Source organism: Macrobrachium rosenbergii, chromosome 2, assembly GCF_040412425.1.
Source record: "Macrobrachium rosenbergii isolate ZJJX-2024 chromosome 2, ASM4041242v1, whole genome shotgun sequence".
Lineage (NCBI taxonomy): Eukaryota > Metazoa > Arthropoda > Malacostraca > Decapoda > Palaemonidae > Macrobrachium > Macrobrachium rosenbergii.
Genome location: NC_089742.1, coordinates 59,516,771 through 59,537,692, shown reverse-complemented (window position 1 = coordinate 59,537,692; position 20,922 = coordinate 59,516,771). Strand labels below are relative to the sequence as shown.

The 20,922-nt window shown below is 36.0% G+C and overlaps 1 long non-coding RNA gene across 1 annotated transcript in view; it reads right to left on the bottom strand.

The window, feature by feature from the left end:
* Nucleotides 1-20,922, bottom strand: part of LOC136849885 (uncharacterized) — a 212,695-nt gene that overhangs the window by 37,895 nt on the left and 153,878 nt on the right. The window lies entirely within an intron of this gene.

The window sequence follows — 20,922 nt, the reverse complement described above, 5'->3', positions numbered from 1 at the left end:
ACAATGCAGCCGCCCTTTTTGACAGGACATGCTTAAGAGAGGGTCTAGTTCCTTCCAATAATAATAATAATAATAATAATAAGCTACTAAAGTTTAATGATGATGAGGAGTGAGAAAGTATTGTAGCTGGAAAGAAGCTAGAAATAAGTATTACATCAGTAATCGCAACAATGTCAACAGTAGTAGTAGTGACAGAAGCGATGCCAATAATAACTATAATAAGTATATGAAAAATCGTCCTAATTTGGTAAAGTTAAATAATGATGGTGATGATGAGCAAGAGATGAAGGGAGAAGGATAACGCTACTAATTGAGTGGTTTATGGTTACTGAAACTGGCGTAACAACATCCAGGTTATTAACGTCGTGGTAAAATTAAATCGGAAACTAAAAAAGAAATTAGAAGCAGTTCCATATAAGAAATATCTAAATATATATACATTTATATATATATATATATATATATATATATATATATATATATATATATATATATGTGTGTGTGTGTGTATAAATATAATTATGTCTGTAAATATATACAGTATATACTATACATACACACACATACTGCGTATGTATATGATCTAAATTTTCCACCTCCTTAACAAGATACATAACTTCTGTATATCACAGTCCTTCTCGAGAATTGTAACAAGGATAAAATGTCCATCTCTATCAAGCCCCCAAGAGAGGAACCTTCATTCACTTGAACGATACCACGACTACAGTGAACGTAGTCGTAGTAGAAGTGACTTTAATCGTAATGGTAATATTGAATACTAAAGATATTACTAGGCTATGATGAGAAATGTATATATAAAAACCAAACAAGTCCTCAAGGGCCTTGTTTAAACGTCGGCCTTGCTATGACCATGGCGGACTGAATTACGTGTTTTCTGTTCAAGTCCATTGAGTCTTTTCTCTCTCTCTCTCTCTCTCTCTCTCTCTCTCTCTCTCTCTCTCTCTCTGCATATATGTATATGCAGAGAGAGAGAGAGAGAGAGAGAGAAGAGAGAGAGAGAGAGAGAGAGAGGAGAAGAGAAGAAGACTCCATATATACAGTATATATATATATATATATATATATATATATATATATATATATATATATATATATATATATATATATATATATATATTACGTGTGTGCGCGTTCGTGTGTTTGCACTCCACGGACACAGGATCTCTCGAAGACAGTTTCTATTAAAATCAACTGAAAAATTGCTTTTATTTTTATGAGACTGATAATCTTCAGTTTTAGGAATATTTTCTTATCCTGACTATTCAGTGTTTTCATGAAACTATTTGTGGTTTAACAGACCAGGAAGCTGGTATTATCATAATTCCTAGATTTTCTTAATCTTTCTCGTATTTCGAGAATTATTGTTTGGTATATATAGCTAGTGCAGGGATATGGATGGTCGCTGAATAGTGTCATCAATTCTATTCTTCACAAATCATACTATTGGCTAACGTTTGAATATATATATATATATATATATGTGTGTGTGTGTATACATATATGTGTATACACACACACACACACACACACATATATATATATATATATATATATATATATATATATATATATATATATATATATATATATATATATATATATATATATATAGTTGTGTGTGTGTTTTATACAGTGCCACCCATCTTTTCATACTGACTATTCGTATGTCCTAGTTACGTAAGTGAATGTTCTTTACTTTTTATTTAATTATGAATGTTGCCCATTTCATTAAATATTAATTAGATTTTTATCACTCGTTAGAGATAGTGGGCACATTTTAACACTGTCCAACGCATGGTAAATTCATGCAATTGCAAAAACTGTGCAAAATTTTATGATCTTAAACAGAGGATTATCTTTTAGAAAAAGGTTTCTCAAACTTCAATTAGAGAAACACCAGGCTTTCGCAAAGGGTTTCCAAGGATATTTCATGAACAAACTCCAATTTCACTCTTTTCCAGGGCCATAATACACATCGATTAAAATGATTTTCAAGTGCATGGTAAATTCTATTACAATTTCAAACATTTGATTACCCAAGTACATCAGTACCATTTTATTAGAGGTTATTTGTAAATCACAATCATTTTGTACTGTATTTAGTACCAGATTAATGGCGGTACAGGCTGATAGACTGATACCTCAGGGAGTGCGTAATTTATTCTGACGGATAAAGGTTATAGCCCCATTTCGAACGTAACTTTTCAAAAGAACAGTGAGACCCTCTGGAAAGAAATACACAAGCCGGCTCATTATTTCTAGGAATTCAATTCGAGAAAGACAAATTATTTCCTGTGAGGACAGAGGGTATCAAAGAAAGTCCCGGAATGATATAACCGAGAATCCCAAATGACAAACTCCTCCCACAACCCCTCCCCCCTCATACCACACCCCATCCGCTCGCCAAGCCACTAATACCTGCACGTCTTGTAAATCATCCAACGTGCCATTCACAATCTATTACACCAGTTCTACCTCCGTTGGCGGATATAATTACGCAAAAATAGGTGTGGCCGATGTACTGAAATTGGCACCGGCCGTCGTATGTTTATCCAAGAGACTCTGATACTTTAGTAGTATTTCCAACGATTACAGACACTCAACAGTCTTTACCCATTTAAGCTCTTCCTCTGGAAAATTGCTACGGTTGTCATTTTCTGTTGAAACTCTCTCTTCCCCCCTTTTTTTTTATTTTTTTATTTTTTTTTTTTTTTGTTTTAATCCTCGGATGATGACGAGACGACGAATTCGACTCGAAAATGTTCAGCTGGAACAAAGAGAGAGAGAGAGAGAGAGAGAGAGAGAGAGAGAGAGAGAGAGACTTATTACGACCGCATGATAAACGACGGTTAGTCACCATATGCAGTCGACTTAAACGAATTCCCCAAGGCATTGTCATAGCCAGGGGAAAACGGACCAACATCATCATCATCATCATCATTTCCAGGACAATTCACGGGATCATTATGCAGTTGTGTCTCTCATACTCGAGTGACTCCTTGAGATTTTTATCTGCGTGGGAGAGATGGATGGATGGATGAATGGTTGGATGGAGGATTTTGAGACTTGTAGATTTCGTTTAAAAAATATGAAGACCTGGGAATGCATAAATAGCATTCATTATCGCATACGATAACTATAAATCAGTAGTTAAGAGTTGAGGTTTTGAAGGAAAAATTAGTGCTTCCATGAAAAAGGAAACATATTTGCAAATTACGCTAAACGATTAAAAATAAACGAAAAACCACACATAAATTGTTAGGAATGAAATTTTAAAGAGAAAAAAGGATAGAGCGTTGATAATAAGTAGAATTGTCTGCAATATGCCAGTTATTATTATTATTATTATTATTATTATTATTATTATTATTATTATTATTATTATTATTATTATTATTATTATTATTATTTGTGACGAAATCCACAACGGTGTAAGTGTAAATGTATATTAGAAATATATACACCATTGCTGATTTCTTCACAATTCTGGTGACTTCTGCGATTCTGAAATTATTATTATTATTATTATTATTATTATTATTATTATTATTATTATTATTATTATTATTATTTGTGACGAAATCCACAATGGTGTAAGTGTAAATGTGTATTAGAAATACATACACCATTGTTGATTTCTTCACAATTCTGGTGACTTCTACGATTCTGAAATTATTATTATTATTATTATTATTATTATTATTATTATTATTATTATTATTATTATTATTTGTGACGAAATCCACAATGGTGTAAGTGTAAATGTATATTAGAAATATATACACCATTGTTGATTTTTTCACAATTCTGGTGACTTCTGCGATTCTGAAATTATTATTATTATTATTATTATTATTATTATTATTATTATTATTATTATTATTATTATTTGTGACGAAATCCACGATGGTGTAAGTGTAAATGTATAATAGAAATACATACACCATTGTTGATTTCTTCACAATTCTGGTGACTTCTGCGATTCTGAAATTATTATTATTATTATTATTATTATTATTATTATTATTATTATTATTATTATTATTATTATTATTATTATTATTATTATTTTTATTCAGAAAATGAACCTTATTCATATGGAACAAGCACGCAGGGACCATTGGCTTGAAATTCAAGCTTCCAAAGTATATGGTGTTCATTTGGAAGAAGTAGCAGAAGGAAATAGGAAATACAGAAAGAAGAGATCAGCTATTAGAGAAGAAATAAAAAATTAACATATTAATAAATAGATTGATAAAAAAGGATGCATATTATAAAATACCAGTAGAATTGAACTTTTGATGAAGAAGAAGAAAGATGAAAATAAGACATATTACCGACAGAAAATATCAACAGGTAGAAACATTGATGCGCGAATGAATCAGTAGGTGGATAAAACTTTATATTACTCATAGTTAATTATAGATAAGGATTTTTAAAACGCTTTGTAATTGTTATTCTCTCTCTCTCTCTCTCTCTCTCTCTCTCTCTCTCTCTCTCTCTCTCTCTCTCAACCATATAGACGAGATACTTAACAGAAAAAATTAACGCCTGACAATAAATTCCTCAAGCAATAAAATGCAATAGAATTTTTTTTTTCGGCTACCAAGAACAACTGGTATTTCTACATAAAACAAAGTTTATGAAACTTATTATCTATGGGGGGAAAAAAGCACCGTCTTCCTGAACGAGACCTGTATCAAAGAGAAAAATATCAAAGACCAACTTAGGTTAAATGCAGCACGAGGGCTTTTGAAACTTGGGAGTGGTTTTTCAAACCTAGTATTTATTCATAATAAAAGCTTAGACTTCCGCCTCCAAGCATAGAGAGGTTTCTGAGCATTCTCATCCCTTTCCTTCTTTAATTAGAGGACAACCCTGACTGAGGAGCTGATCTGTGTAGCAGCAGATAAGTAGGGCTTGTAGGGGGTGCCTGTCGTTCCGTCTGTATTGATTTGCGTGACCCCTAGGTGGTGCCCTTATGTCCGCTGTCCTCGTATTTTAGAGTGTGCCATAACACACACACACTCTCTCTCTCTCTCTCTCTCTCTCTCTCTCTCTCTCTCTCTCTCTCTCAGGGCCTTCGTCGCTTTTGAATCTGAGTACCCTCTGCTTGAGGGCGCACTCCAACGCACTGTATGGTTCTTTCCTCTTTCATCCTCCTGTTTTATTTCAGGAGGCGACTTCGGCTTTCTCTGATTAGAAAGGCTACCTTTCTCTCTAATCTCTTCCCTTTCCCCTTGGATTTCCCCTTTTCTAGGTCCACTCCTGCTTCTCTTCCTGCGACGGGAAGTGGGAGGAGTTTCGAGGTGGTGCGTTGTCTCTCATACTGGGCTCTGTCTTCACCATTACCATGCAGACCAGTTTTACAAATTTTAGTTTTCTGTAAAAGAAACTTTTCTGACGGCTTTGTCTGTCCGTCCACACTTTTTTCTGTCCGCCCTCAGATATTAAAAACTACTGAGGCTAGAGGGCTGCAAATTGGTATGTTGATCATCCACCCTCCAATCATCAAACATACCAACTTGCAGCCCTCTAGCCTCAGTAGTTTTTATTTTATGTAAGGTTAAAGTTAGCCATAATCGTGCTTCTGGCAACGATATAGGATAGGCCACCACCGGGCAGTGGTTAAAGATTCACGGACAGCGGCTCATACAGCATTATACAGAGACCACCGAACGATCGATCAATTTTCGGTGACCTTGATTATACGCTGTAGCAGCTGTACAGAATTTTAATTGCTGCATGTTTCATAAAGTTTATATATTGTCTTTTCTTGTTTACTGAAGCGCGTATGATTACTGGCCTTTCCAGGTTAGGTTGCAATCTTATTGTAAACTCCCTGCTGTATTCATTTCGGTATCTTTAGAAGCCTGTTTAACCTTGCGGAGTATTTTTATACTTTACCACTTTCTTTACTGAAGCCTGTGACTTATTCACAATAAAATTATATACATAACAATACCCCATTATCATCGTTATGAAAGTCTTATTGCCCACAGAAATATTAAAATGAAAATTATTTTACAAGTCATAAGTTACTTTGATATCAGGGCCCGCAGTATATAAATAAGCATTATTGTTGTACAAGAGATAATGCAGAGTCGACTACAATACTTGGTGTTATTAGCATGAAATTGAAGCGTTCGAGACGAATATATTGGCTTTATATATACAAGACGTTTTAAGCTAGAGTTCATTGTTGGCATAAAATTATGTTATTCAGGGGCCACCGACTTGAAATTCAAGCTTCCAAAGAATATTAAAGTATTCATTAGGAAGAAGTAAGAGGAGGTAAAGGGAAATACAAAAGGAGGAGATCCCACTTATTAAAAAAGAAAAAATGAATTAATAAATACATAAAACTTCTGAAGTTCCAACTGCACGACACATAAGTAACCGGTAAACGTATTTTTTAAACCATGTTACTTCAATTGGCGTTATCGGTTAATGCAACCAGACATATGGGTCTATGTGATTCTTGACGAAAATTTGAAGAACCATACGCCATGCAAACAGTAATAAAACACCTCCGTCCAACCTACTCACAAAGAGCACCCCGTAGGGTGGGGTTAATGCCGTCAGTGCACCTCACGCGAAGTACTGTAGTCATTACTTAAGGTTCTTTGCAGCCTTCCTTCGGCCCCTAGCTGCAACCCCTTTCATTCCTTTTACTGTACCTCCATTCATATTCTCTTTCTTCCATCTTGCTATCCACTCTTTCCTAACAATTATTTCATAGTGCAACTGCGAGGTTTTCCTCCTGTCACACCTTTCAAACCTTTCTAGTCTCAATTTCTCTTTCAGCACTGAATGACCTCACAGGTCCCGGCCCTAGGCCTTTAGCCTAAATTCTATATTCATTCATTCAACAAAATTAAGTATACCTTAGTTTTACCAGACCACTGAGCTGTCATTCGCTCAAAACGAACAGAGCGACGAACGAATCCCCGAGAGAAGCCGAAGATAAGACAGACTCTCGGTTCGTTTCGGTTCTCGTTGGACTGGGATTTCGTCGGCTTTGCTTCCGACACGGCAACTTTACCTGGTGCTCGTTTTGTTTTTGCTTTGTGTCCTGCCATTCATCGAAGAACGAGCGCGAAGACGTGTCAGAGGCAAGGACAGAAGATTTCCAGGCAACACGAGGCCTCTCTGCCTTTGATGCCTTCACTCGTCCCCTTTGAAGTTATTAGCATCCTTCGCTACAAGAAGGCGAAAAGGAACGCGGAAATTAGCTGAGAAGGATTTCGTAATTCGGCTTCTTTCCGTTTTTTTTTTTTTTAATTCTTTGAAAAAAAATGTGCACAAACAATCTCAGACGCAGACACACACATACACACACACACACACACACACGCTCACTCACTCACAAATCGCTTTTACACAAAACAGATTATATATATATATATATATATATATATATCTCTATATATATATATATATATATATATATATATATATATAATGTACAATATGTATGGAGAAATATGCCTATGATAATCAAGCCATTTGCCCTACCAAGGAGTGACTGCAGAAAAACAGCACAATATTCACTGGCATATGCTTTTTGCAACCGCTGAATCATGGATGCACCTCATATGCAGATGACCTTCGTAACACAGCCATTCCTTACACCCATGCAGAAGGCTCATCAAAAGTTCATAAACACCCCTACACATACTAACATTCGCCCTTGTGTTTCACACACTTGCTCTCTCGGGGTATTAAGGCCATTCCTTTACAATAATTATTTCAGACCATATGTCTAGCATGCTCTATTCCTTTTTCATCGGCCTATTGTCCCCTAGTCTTTCTCCATGAGCAGACCATCTCAGAATACTGTAGGCCAACCTTTTTTGCCACTTTCTTCACACATCCCTCCACTTTCTCACCTTCTCAGTTCTTCTTGCCCCTCAAATACTACGCTTCGATTTCTGTTCTTTTATTCGCCTTTGCTATTCACGATGCTCTTCCATAAAGCAGATTTGTTCCAATGATCCTTTCTCTCATTCTAAAGAGATTCCACGTGCCACCTCACGCGTTTCACCTGTTCTTTCATTCTCCCTTCACCTGTTATGCGTATTTGTAGATAATCATAAAAGTCAACTGATTCCGTTCTTCCGCCATCCACATTAACATTCATTTCCCCGCCTACCAGGTTTTCATTTACCTTCACAATCTTACTCTTGCTTCAATCAATTCTCAGTTTTTCGTCTACATGTTGTTTTTGGGAAATTTTCATGGTGTGCTTCTTTTTCTAAAGCTGTTTTGACTTTGTTGCCCTGCAGCGTAGGCCTTTGCTTAACAAATAAATGAATGGAAAGATGAAACAAATAATAGCCGCAATACGGATGATTACCTTTTTTTTTCACTAGAGGCCGTAAACTTCGCAGTGTAGGCAAAGCCATTTTCTTTTGCATAAACTCTTGTGCTCCCGTCCATAATTTTGCAGGATCCCTGCTATGACAAATATTGGATTGATTTACATTGCCCAAAGAGGTGCAGTTTATATGAGGCACCACTATCCTGGAGATGAAAATCGCAAATATTAGAATGAAAGAAAGGATCCTTGAAACAAATCTACTTTATGGAAGAGCATTGTGAATGGTAAAGAGGTGAAATTCGAATATACATTACCGATACCGCTCCTCCCCTTTAGGGGGTTAGTGCCGTCAGTGCACCTCATGCGGTGCACTGTAGACATTACCTAAGGTTCTTTGCAGCTTGCTAGCTGCAACCCCTTTCACTCCTTTTATAGTACATCCGTTCATATCCTTTCTTCCGTCTTACTTTCCACCCTCTCCTAACAATTGATTCATAGTGCAACTGCGAGGTTTTCCTCCTGTTATACCTTTCAAACCTTTTTACTGTTTCAGCGCTGAATGACCTCCTAGGTGGCAGTGCTTGGCCTTCGGTCAAAATCCCGTATTCTATTCTATTCTAATACCGCTCCTCAAATTCCGAAAATTTTCAATAGGTTATCACATTGTTCAGTATCTTTCCACAACAACATTCAGCTCTGTTCTCCGACGTATTTTATAACTAAATTCTTTCGTACACAATAGCGAAACAAATGAACAGACATGAAACAAAATTTCCATGTTTTCGTTTTAATTGTTTATGCATTTCTCGTGATTGAATCTCAAGTAGATTTATCGAATGAAACTCCTCTTTTGAGGCAGCAGATCAAGTCGAATTGATGATGCCTGCTTCTTCAAAGGTATCGGTGACGCGATCGTGACAAGGCGAGCGAGCCATCGACCAGCTAGTTATATACAGTAGCTCCAGCTAGCTCCAGCTAGCTCCCTGGGCGTTAAACGGCCTCGCATGCACCCGGGCTTTATTGTAATGGCATTGAGCCGCTGACGTGTGAGGCAACACGCCAGGTATCATTTTTATTACTGACAGGCATGATACATACCAGCGCCCAGGCGGTTCCTTGATGACTGTAATTTGCGAGCGGGTCACACCTCTCTCCGGAACAAAAACAAGGGGGCTTCTCGTTAAACGCTGTTTTTTTTTTTTTTTTTTTTTTTTGGCTGATGGGTTGTCCCGTGTAATGGTCTAAGATTATGATTATATGTTGAACAAGATTTTCGTATGCTTAATTACTGACGTCTTGCGTAATACTTTTGAAATACTTTGGGAAATCTGGGAATCTAGTTGTAATACTGGAAAGCGACTCGGGCGAAACATTCTGGAACGATCCGAACAGTTCTGAAGCGACGTGTGCTGGAAAGAGAGTTGTCCCCTTTCCAGAAATAATCATCTAGACCGCATAATGCCGCTTATTAAAGCCAACATAGTAATGAACGGTAGTTGGGAAAAGGCGACGGGCTGTCAAATTACGCCCTCGCAAACGCCCTGGACACGCAGCAGCACCTCAAGCACTGACAAGCAATTAGTTAAAACAAACGAATTTTGGTGATAAATCAACCCTCGCTACAAATGGTTGCCAAATTATATTCTATACGTCACGTCAACTTGGCATTTAAGCGAGACGTCTCACCTCCCCCCCCACAAACCTCCCTATACACCACTACCCCGTCCTCCCTTTCCCAGGGGATGGTGCCAAGTCATTCCGACTACAAAGAGGCGCTTGGCAATAAAAAAAAAAGGGGGGGGGGAGTTTTCGAGGCTAACTCTTGTAATTTCAATTTTCTTTTTCCTTTCTTTATCCAAATGAAGTTGTCATGGTCGACTAAATTTAAATCCATTTTGCTTATTTGTATATTTGTTGACCTTGTCGTAGTCATTAACTTATGTTAACTGCTACTGCTGCTGCTGCTGATGATGATGATGATAATGGTGATTATGATGATGACATTATATTTAATATTATTCACATGATAAGGCCATGTTGCAAATTGGATAATTGCCAACTCTTCATGAGAGTAAAACCGAAAAATCTCGCTTATCTTTGTCCGCATAGCCATTGCTTAAAGGTTTCCCATCCATACGTGATCAATACACACACACACACACATTACACACACACACACACACACACACATTATCACCCTCCCAGCCCTACCATCCTTACTTGAATGAATGAATAAACCTCATTTGTTAATTCCAAGTAATTACGCTATTTGAAATGAATGATAATTGCATAACTAAGTAGTTCACTTAACGTCGAAAAATCTACATTTTCCTATCGATTTTTCTTTCTTTCCATTGCATTCAGACTTCAGAAACGATTTACTACAACCGTAGTGAAATACCTTTTGAAATAATAATTATTAAAATAGTCACCCTTGCATAATAGCAATCCTGGCCGATAATTTTTTTTTTTTAAATCTTGTATTTTACAAAATCTCGGTATAACGGGGTTCATTAACGTAAATACTAATTAAGGAGTCTAATTAGCCCGACCTTTATCACCTGACAGGTGTGTTTTCAAGTATTCTATTAATTTCTGATCAGACGTCGACCATCGCGCACGAAATCAAATTAGCATTCCAATTAGAGCAATTGAGCTCAAGTGGACGTTTCCAATCACAACGGTCAGTCACGTCGCCCGGCCTATGGGCCGATTCGATCACGGGAGAGAAATGAAAGTTTAATGAAGGTTTTTTTTTCTTTTATTTTCCTACATCTGATTAACACTAGTTACGCTGTAACCGCATTATGTTACGTGCCCACGGTCTACAGCGGTACATTATATTTCGAATTATGAATATGCTATATTTGTATGCAACTGTAACAGGTATTATTATTATTATTATTATTATTATTATTATTATTATTATTATTATTATTATTATTATTATTATTATTAGACATGAGCCAATGACTTGAAATTCAAGCTTCCAAAGAAAATGGTGTTCATTAGAAAGAAGTAACGGAAAGTAATGGGAAATACAGATAGACGAGATCACTTATTAAAAAAGAAATAATAAATGAACTAATTAATAAATAGATAAAAATGTAAGTGGATTATTAAAATTCAAGGAGAACTGTATTAGGGTAGTAATGGCTTTCACCTTCTCTTGAACTTTGGAAGTTCCAGTTGTATGACATCATCAGGGAGACTGCTCCACAGTCCTACGGTGTGAGGAATGAAGTCCTACTACATAAACATCAGGTATATATTTGGATATTTACTGTTTTAATTTGCTTTTATGGACAAAAAGTATCAGGTAGGAAATAATTATTAGTGCTTCCAATCGTTTTTGCAATAAACAAGTAAAAGAGGCGCCGAAGTTTCTTCGGCGCAATCGAGTTTTCTGTACAGCGTATAATCAAGGCCACCGAAAATAAATCTATCTTCAGGTGGTCTCGGTGTAATGCTGTATGAGCCGCTGCCCATGAAACTCCCAGCCTCCCGTGGTGGCCTGTCTTGATGCGTTGCCAGAAGCACGTTTATGGCTAACTTTTAACCATGAATAAAATAAAAACTACTGAGGTCAGAGGGCTGCAATTTGGTGTGTTTGATGATTGGAAGGTGGATGATCAACATACCAATTTGCAGCCCTCTACCATCAGTACTTTTTAAGATGTGAGGGCTGACAGAAAAAAGCGCGGACAGACGGACAAAGTCGGCAAAAATCATATTTATATTTATATATAATATATGTGTGTGTGTTTTTGTGTAATATAACTGAATAGATAGAGAGATGCTTTTGAGCAGTTTCATCATATTCAAATAGAGCATCTTCGTCTTGGTTAGAGATATATTTAAACAAGAAGCCCCTTATCTCCAGAATTGATCTGCCTTAATTCCGTCACATTTTGGGATCTGCATATTCTTTGAATATTATTTTTGGAATTTGCTTATTCTTTTGGATGGTTAACTTAAGCTTTTGGTATCATTCTTCTTAAGTTTCTGATGTTACTTATTCTACACGCATTACTTTTGGGATTATTTCCAGATCTTCTTGACTACTTCGGCTGTTAACCCGTCAAGCTCTACGTTCCCACAGGTACTGTGTGGAGGTTGAATAGTCTATAATCAGTTTTTCATGTAGCTTATTCGTATAATTAGGGACTTTCTATTTTACTCTGTATTTCCGTGATCATTTTACTTTGCTTTAGTTTAATGGGAGTCTCTTATTACATACATTGCTGTCAGTAAAGAGCACCCGTGTAAGTTCTTTTAACAAAAAAAAAATAAAATGAAAATAAAAAAGTGAATAGAATTATCATTTACGTTTTCTCGGAGTTAAAAGACATTTTGGGGAATGAACCTGGACAAGTCTTGGTCGCAGGTTTCAAGAATATGAAAGACTTCCTGTTCCTATATCAGTCACTTGTCAGGCCCCGACGCGGGATAGTGCCGCCATTGTACCTCATGCGGTGCACTGCAGGCATTACTTAAAGTTCTTTGCAACGTCCTTTCGGCCCCTAGCTGCAACTCTTTCATTCCTTTTACTGTACCTCGGTCTATATTCTCTTTCGTCTTACTTTCCACCATCCCCTAACAATTGTTTTAATATTGTTTTCAGCGCTGAATGACTTCATAGGTCCCAGGACTTGGCCTTTGTGCTGATTTTTGTATTCCAATTCCAATGACTTGTCAGAGTCGTATCACCTGCCTATCGATCTAAGTTACTTCATATGTTGGGCTGTTCGAATTGAATCACTGGTGAATGTAATAATATGAAATGCGATAATTTTGTTGTCATCAAGTTTTAATTTTCATATTTTTATCATTTACTTCATAACTTGAGTTTTCATAAATCGAATCAAAAGGACAGTAATCACGGCTGATACTGACACTTTCCCTCTTATAACTGTTTTATATAATTAATGATAATGCGCACCTTTTAGTTTTCTGTAAAGAAAACTGCTGAGATAACTGTCTGTCCGTCACACTTTTTCTATCCGCCCTCACCAAAACTACAGAGCTAGGGGCTGCAAATTAGTATGTTGCTCATCCACCCTCTAATCATCAAACATAACAAATTGCAGCCCTGTAGCCTCAGTAGTTTTTGTTTTTATTGAGAGTTAAAGTTAGCTATGATCGTGCGTCTGGCACCGCAGCAACACAGGCTGAGAGTTTTATGGGCCGTGGCTGAGAGTTTCATACAGCATAATGCGCTGTACAGAAAACTCGATTGCGCCGAAGAAACTTAGGCGCATTTTTTACCTGTTAGTATTGCGTCTGTTATATTCTTATTTTTAAAATGACGATGATGGCTTCAATATTTTAGCCACAACCAAAAGCGAGAACATTCCATATGCGTGTTGCTTTAGTTATCGAGAAACCGGAAGACGGTGCTTTAGAATTATAAAAAGTTAAAGAAATTAGTAGTCGCACCACCCCACAGAGAGCCTGTCAATGGACAAGACAAAATTTAAAAACTACTGTACCCGTTTATACCCTTCACATCTACGTGAGATATTTATGCATGAACTGATTTAAAGTTTTTGCTGTTTAAATTGGAATTTTGTATGTATATGTATATATGCATATGCATATATGTATATATATACTGTATATTTATATATGCATATGTATAGAACTGATTTAAAGTTTTTGCTGTTTAAATTGGAATTTTGTATGTATATGTATATATGCATATGCATATATGTATATATATACTGTATATTTATATATGCATATGTATACTTATGTATACAGTATATATATGTATATATAATATGCACTCATACACACAGATATAAATTATGTATATAAATATATGTACAGTATATACTATTTATATATATATATATATATATATATATATATATATATATATATATATATATATATATATATATTATGTATATATGTATTATATATATATATGTGTATAATATATATAAATATATATATATATATATATATATATATATATATATATAAATATAATGTGTGTGTGTGTGTTTGTGCGTGTGTGCAAATACCACATTGTTTACACACTACGCCAACGTTTCAGCTTCCAATTCTGCTCATCAAGGCTACTTAAGTGGAGATACAATTGAATTAGGGCTTCGTCTACACTTGCAACGCAAACTTAGCTTAATGCTCATATATCATTAAGGTATCCAGTTACGCGATTCTAAAATTCAGTGCCTGATAACTTAAAGCAAAGTAATCGGGGAAAAAAATCGCAATAAGTAATATGTTAACCTCAACAGGCACTTGACTTTTGAAATTATGTAACTGAATATTTTAATATTTGGGCTATAAGCTGTGTTTTTCTCGCAAGCGGTACATAAACTCCTAGTTTTATTGTTTTAGAGTTTTAATGTGTCTCTTATAATAGAAGCTGGATGCCCGAGGCATTAGTATTAAGATGGGCCAATAAACAAGAGATTTATAGTTGGTTTGCTGTTATTTGTGATGCAATTTGAGCTCATTGGAAGCGAAAATCTTGCACTCTGTTTGCATGTTTATTAATATCTACATAAATTAATATATAAGAATATAAGCCTATATATTATATATATGTATGTGTGTGTGTGTAATATGTGTTTGCATTGCGTGTTATATATTTATGTATATATATGTATCTTGGATATACACGTAATATATATATATATATATATAATTATATATATATATATATATATATATATATATATATATATATATATATATATATATATATATATATATATACGCACACACATAATATACATATATATATGTATATTATATATATAGATATATATATATATATATATATATATATATATATATATATATATATATATATATATATATATATACATGCTTTATATATGTGTGTGTATGTATGTATGTATATATATATATATATATATATATATATATATATATATATATATATATATATATATATATATATATATATATATATATATATATATATATATACATGCTTTATATATGTGTGTATGTATGTATGTTAATATATATATATATATATATATATATATATATATATATATATATATATATATATATATATATATATATATATAAATAGATATATTGTGTGTGTGCAAGATTATGACCTTGTCAGCCATCGTAACCGTGACAGAAAGAAAAAAAACTTAAGCGGCAGAATAACAAAAAGAATCCATGAATGAAACTCGTTCGTTTAACGACCACGCGAACGTAGATCGAGGCACAGTGCCATAAAGTAGCAGCAGTTAGCGGCACCACCCGATGGTAAAAGAGCGCCTCTATCAGCAATAAGGCCGTGTTGATTTGGGCCCTTATCGGCACGACAGGCCTTGTTAATTCAGTGCGGAAACACGCGATGCAAGTGTCACATCAATTCAGGCTCTTGAACGAAAGGAATGAATCTATTCAACAAAGCGGTTCGGTTGTACCTGGCAGCCCTAATTACTTTGATTCCAGGACTGTTGGTTTTTTTTTTTTTTTTATACTTTGCAGAACTCTGTGACTTTCCGGGAAACTGATTTATTTGGATTTAAAGGCAGGCATTTTAGTTTTTGATTTTCGTGTTGTCTTTGGAAAGGAGAACAAATATTGTTTTCTCTTTTCGTTGTCCTTTAAATGCTGAAAGTTTAGAAAAATGGAATATTGAATTATTTCATTAAATGATCAGCACCCGCAGAGCAGTCATAGAATTATTTAGAGAGCACTCATTATTAGTCCGGACTCATTTTTTCCGTAACAAATGGTCATTGATATTTTATATTTACAATTTGGGTTTTGCTTTTTCGAAACAAGACATGGGTCATCATAAGATTGCCAAAGTCTTCAGGATTTTGTAGTGGCCCCACGACCGTTCGTCGGCAATTCTCTCTTGGTTCCACGTTTCTATATGTGCTGTTTCTGTCCTGTAATTTTAGGCTGAATATAATTTTATCTGTTGGTATTCCGTAGAAACCTATTTGCTTTTGACAGACAGACAGACAGACAGACAGACAGACAGACAGAATATGACAAGTCGCTCTTGACGTTACTGGAAATAGTAGGGATTTTTTTAAAGACTAACGATTTCTTACTCTTTATGTTTATGACTGTCACAGTAAAATCAGTGTGTTGAAGTATATCTTCCTGATTCTATATAGCAGTCACCCATAAAAAATAGTGCGGATGTTTTTTCGTATTTAGAGGAGTATCCTACAATAGTGGGACACTTGACACATGTAAATATCATTTACATAAAAAAAAAACTATTGCTATGCGCTTTATATTGCTATATTTGCTTTGAATCAAAACGTGAGACAAATGCCATCTTGTTTGTTTGTTTTCGGACAACACTAAAGCAAGACAGTATTGTATTAACTAAATTAAAAACAGCAGCGGGAATTTGATTGCCTCTGACTCAGTTGATTTTTCAAGTGAAATTTACTTGTGATTATGTCTTCTGTATTGTAAATGTTCATAGAACTGATTTTTTTATTCTAAAGATCACTTTTTCTTAAATACGGAAAACTTGGGTAAGTTAAAGACTTAACTCCTTATTTAGTGTTTGTTCTTTATAGTTAAAACTGAACTTTGACCTTCTTAGGAACATTCACCCTCAATCGCAAGAAACAAAAATCTTTTCTTTCACATCTCCAAATCAGTCATTCTGTCAGACGACATCTTCGTTATGCTTCTCACGTTCCTCTTCTTCTTCTCCTCCTGAAGAAGGAGTTACTCTCCGTTAGAGAACTAATTCCTCAGAGGCGTCACCCGCGATCCCCTCGGCGACAGCGACCACCAGCGCTCTTATTTCTGACCCATTAACTGGTTCCCAGTTCCCTGGAATTGACGACCGAGGGGACATTCGTCATGGTAGGAGAGGGTAGCGACGAGGAGACCGCGGGAATAGCCGCGAACTGGAATGTTTTGCTGTTCCAGTCGTCATGGAAATCCGTCTCTAGTTAGCCTACTTGTGTTCTTTGAGGCAATAAGAGGATGAAGATTCTTTTATTCTAGTCAAATGGCGATGTTTTAACTACATGATTCAAGTCATTCGGAATGTCTGTTCCCTTTTGTCTCAAGACAATCCGGACAGTAAGTAAGTAAGCAGTAAGCTCGCTGAATGGTCCTTGCAGTTTGTTGAAACTGACCGCCGCCGAAGTAATTGCGTGTGGCCCCCACGGGTGCTTATTCCGACAATTGGAGCTTATCTGTTATTGTGTCTCCCAGAAATAGACGACACAAAATATTTATATGATTTGGAGGGGGGGAAGAATGACGACAATAAGGACCCTCTGCGGCAGCCATTATAACGTGGCATTAACAACCGTAACCATTCATTCTCTTGAGCTGATGGTGTACAAGTGGCCGCAGGGAGATTTCGGGAAGGAAACACAAAAGAGATGTTTCCCCATACTCTCTCCTTCGTGGCGTTTACAGGTTATGAGTTGGCAAATGCTGTGCTTGATGATATGCATACATTATTTCTCAATCGCGTCTTGGTATGTACAGGTTATGAATTTATAATGCTTGTTTCATATAGAGGTTATGGATCTTTTTAAGGTAATAACAAGTTATGTATATGTTATGCTATGATTCATTGCATGTATAAATTATGAATCGATAAGTATTTAAGTTCACTTTTTTTTTTTACAGATTTAGAACTTGTAATACGTTTCATTGAGACTGTTTTAGTTAAATATATACCTATTGCTTTCCTTTACAGAGTATATAGTTTGTACTTCGCAAATATAATGAATCATACATTGAATGCATTGCGTGGACTGACTGATTTCCATCAGACTTAACTTTAAAATAAATAAGGTTAAATTGAATGCATGACTTATTGTTTTAAGGGTTCTTGATAGCGTGTGTAAGTGTTGTGAACTAGGTTAGTATACGGACACTGAAATATACAGTAGATTATTTTCTCTCTCTCTTTCTCTCTCTCTCTCTCTCTCTATATATATATATATATATATATATATATATATATATATATATATATATATATATGTGTGTGTGTGTGTGTGTGTGTGTGTATTATATATTTATATTATATTATATATATACTATATATACTATATATATATATATATATATATATATATATATATATATATATATATATATATATATATATATATATATCAGGTTATGGAGAGTGTAACATATCCTGTAACAGTTTCCTCCTCTAAAAAAAACCCTTTCTGCCCTTTCTTTTTCTTTTAACATACCCATAGATAATTCCAATTCGTCTTACATTGCCATCCAACTTTTCCTACCATATCATGCCTTTTCCCCTCATTCCTGCGGGCTAAGTCCGTAGGACCCTGAAATATCTGCAGACGAGGAAACCTGGAGTGTAGATGGCAGGTCTTATCTGCTTGTCATCATTTTCTCCTTGACCTAAAAAATGGCATATATCCTTCCCCTATGAAACACTCGCTTTTACAGCTTGTTCCCAAGAAGAGGAACCACTGATACACCCATCTGTCGTCCCTTTGCTCTGAATTCTACTTTAGCTCAAGTCCTTTCAATGCTACACGGTGCCACTCTTATTTAACTATGGGATATCAAACTTCTTGCTCATTAATTGTATGGTTCCTGCAAGGTAAGATCAGCTAATAATTTCTTATCATACTAGTCCATTTCGGGTGTAGTCATTGGTACTACACCTGTCCCATTCCCCATCTCCAGGGGTGTTCCTCAAGGATCTCTTCTTTCCTCTACACTCTTTCGTCTTTTCTTCTGTGACTTTCAAGTGCCCTCTTGCTTTACTCCTCTATATGTAAAGGGTTCTTCTCTGGAAATAGTGACTGTTTTTCCACCTCAGCCCCATTCATAAGCTTTTTCCTAACCTATTTTACCTTGCCAATACCGTTTATGCCGAACTGAGTAATATCGTTGATGGAACAGATTAGACTTCATTCATTTTAAGCCTTATGTGACAGATTGTCTTAATATTGTTTCATCTTGTAGTCGTCCTGCCTTTTATCTATCACAACTGTGGTCAGAAAGAGCAGCACATTTTGAAAGGGCCACATTATGGATGTGGCCACTACTACTGCCAAAACGCTGGTTGCGTTCTTTTGGACCAGAATTCACTTCTCGGCCAAGCAGCTCCCCATCAGATTTAGTGGACAGTCTTAGTAACGAGTGCTAGTCTCATACTGTGGAGGTTCTTTACTACTAACTTGCATTCACTTCAGCTGCTTATTTGCCTTCAGTCTGTTTGTTTTACTGGCATCACTTTCGGCACTACTTTCATCATAATTTTCAATTTCACAGATACTGTGTGAAGGTCACCAACTCAAGGGCCATTGCCAGGTACTAGAAATTCAACCCTTCTCAATATTTCCTAAATCATTCAGCATACCTCTTTTTAGTTATCTGTAAAAGAAAACTGTTGAGATGTCTTTGTCTGTCCGTTTGCACTTTTTCTGTCGGCCCTCAGATCTTAAAAACTGCTGAGGCCAGAGGGCTACAAATTGGTATGTTGATCATCCACCCTCCAGTCATCAAACATACCAAATTGCAGCCCTCTAGCCTCAGTAGTTTTTATTTTATGTAAGGTTAAAGTTAGCCATTATCGTGCGTCTGGTAGTGCTATAGGACAGGCCAACACCAGGCTGTAGTTGAATGTTTCATTATGGGCCGCTGATCATACTGCATTATAAGCTGTACAGAAAACTCGATCGCGCCCAAGAAACTTAGGCGCATTTTTTACTTGTTAAGAAATGAGTCTAATACCACCGAAGTGATGAAGTCCTTAGATCCCCTTTTCTGGTTGGTCTTGGCTTGTTTTGGTTGGCCATACATGTCTCTGTCTCTACACCAAAACATATACTATTCACCATTGGGATGTATTTTTGAAATGTGGTGGTTCTAGAGAAAAACAAGGCATCAGTCACGGCCATGTTCTCTCTTTGACTTCTGAAACACTTACACATCTTCCCAACCAAAAGACTCTTCAGCAGGACGTCAAACCCCAAACCTTTACTGCACTGAATATTTCTTTGTCTTTCAAGCACTCTCTGACTTCATGGATATCAAGACCCTTCCATTCCAACACCTTCAGCACACCAACTTGCCACCGCTTTCTCGGTTTCCTTATCTTCCGCTCCCTAAAGTTTAGAAGGAATTATTTGCAATTTTCACCAGCGTGACCAGACCTACTCAAAACACTAAGATCTGACTGTTTTTAATTATCTGCTAATCTTTTTACCACACCATTGTATCACTGCATTACTCATCCTTTCAAAATTTTCATCCGCCTTTCTTTAATTCTTTCAGTTTATTCGCATCAGTATCACCCGTTACGGGTGAGGTGGGGGCGGGGGGGGAAGGGGGCATTATTGCCGTCAGTGCACGTCACGTGATGCACTGTGCTAAAAGGTGTTTGCAGCGTCCCTTCGGCCCTTAGCTGCATTCACTTTTTCAACCTTTTATTTTTCCTCTATCCCCTCTTCCCGTCTTCAGTCTTGCTGTCCAACACCTCTAACTGTTACTTCCTAGTGCAACTGTGGGGTTTTCTCCCAGCCCCACTCTTAGCCCCATTTATTTCATTTTCATTTTTTCTG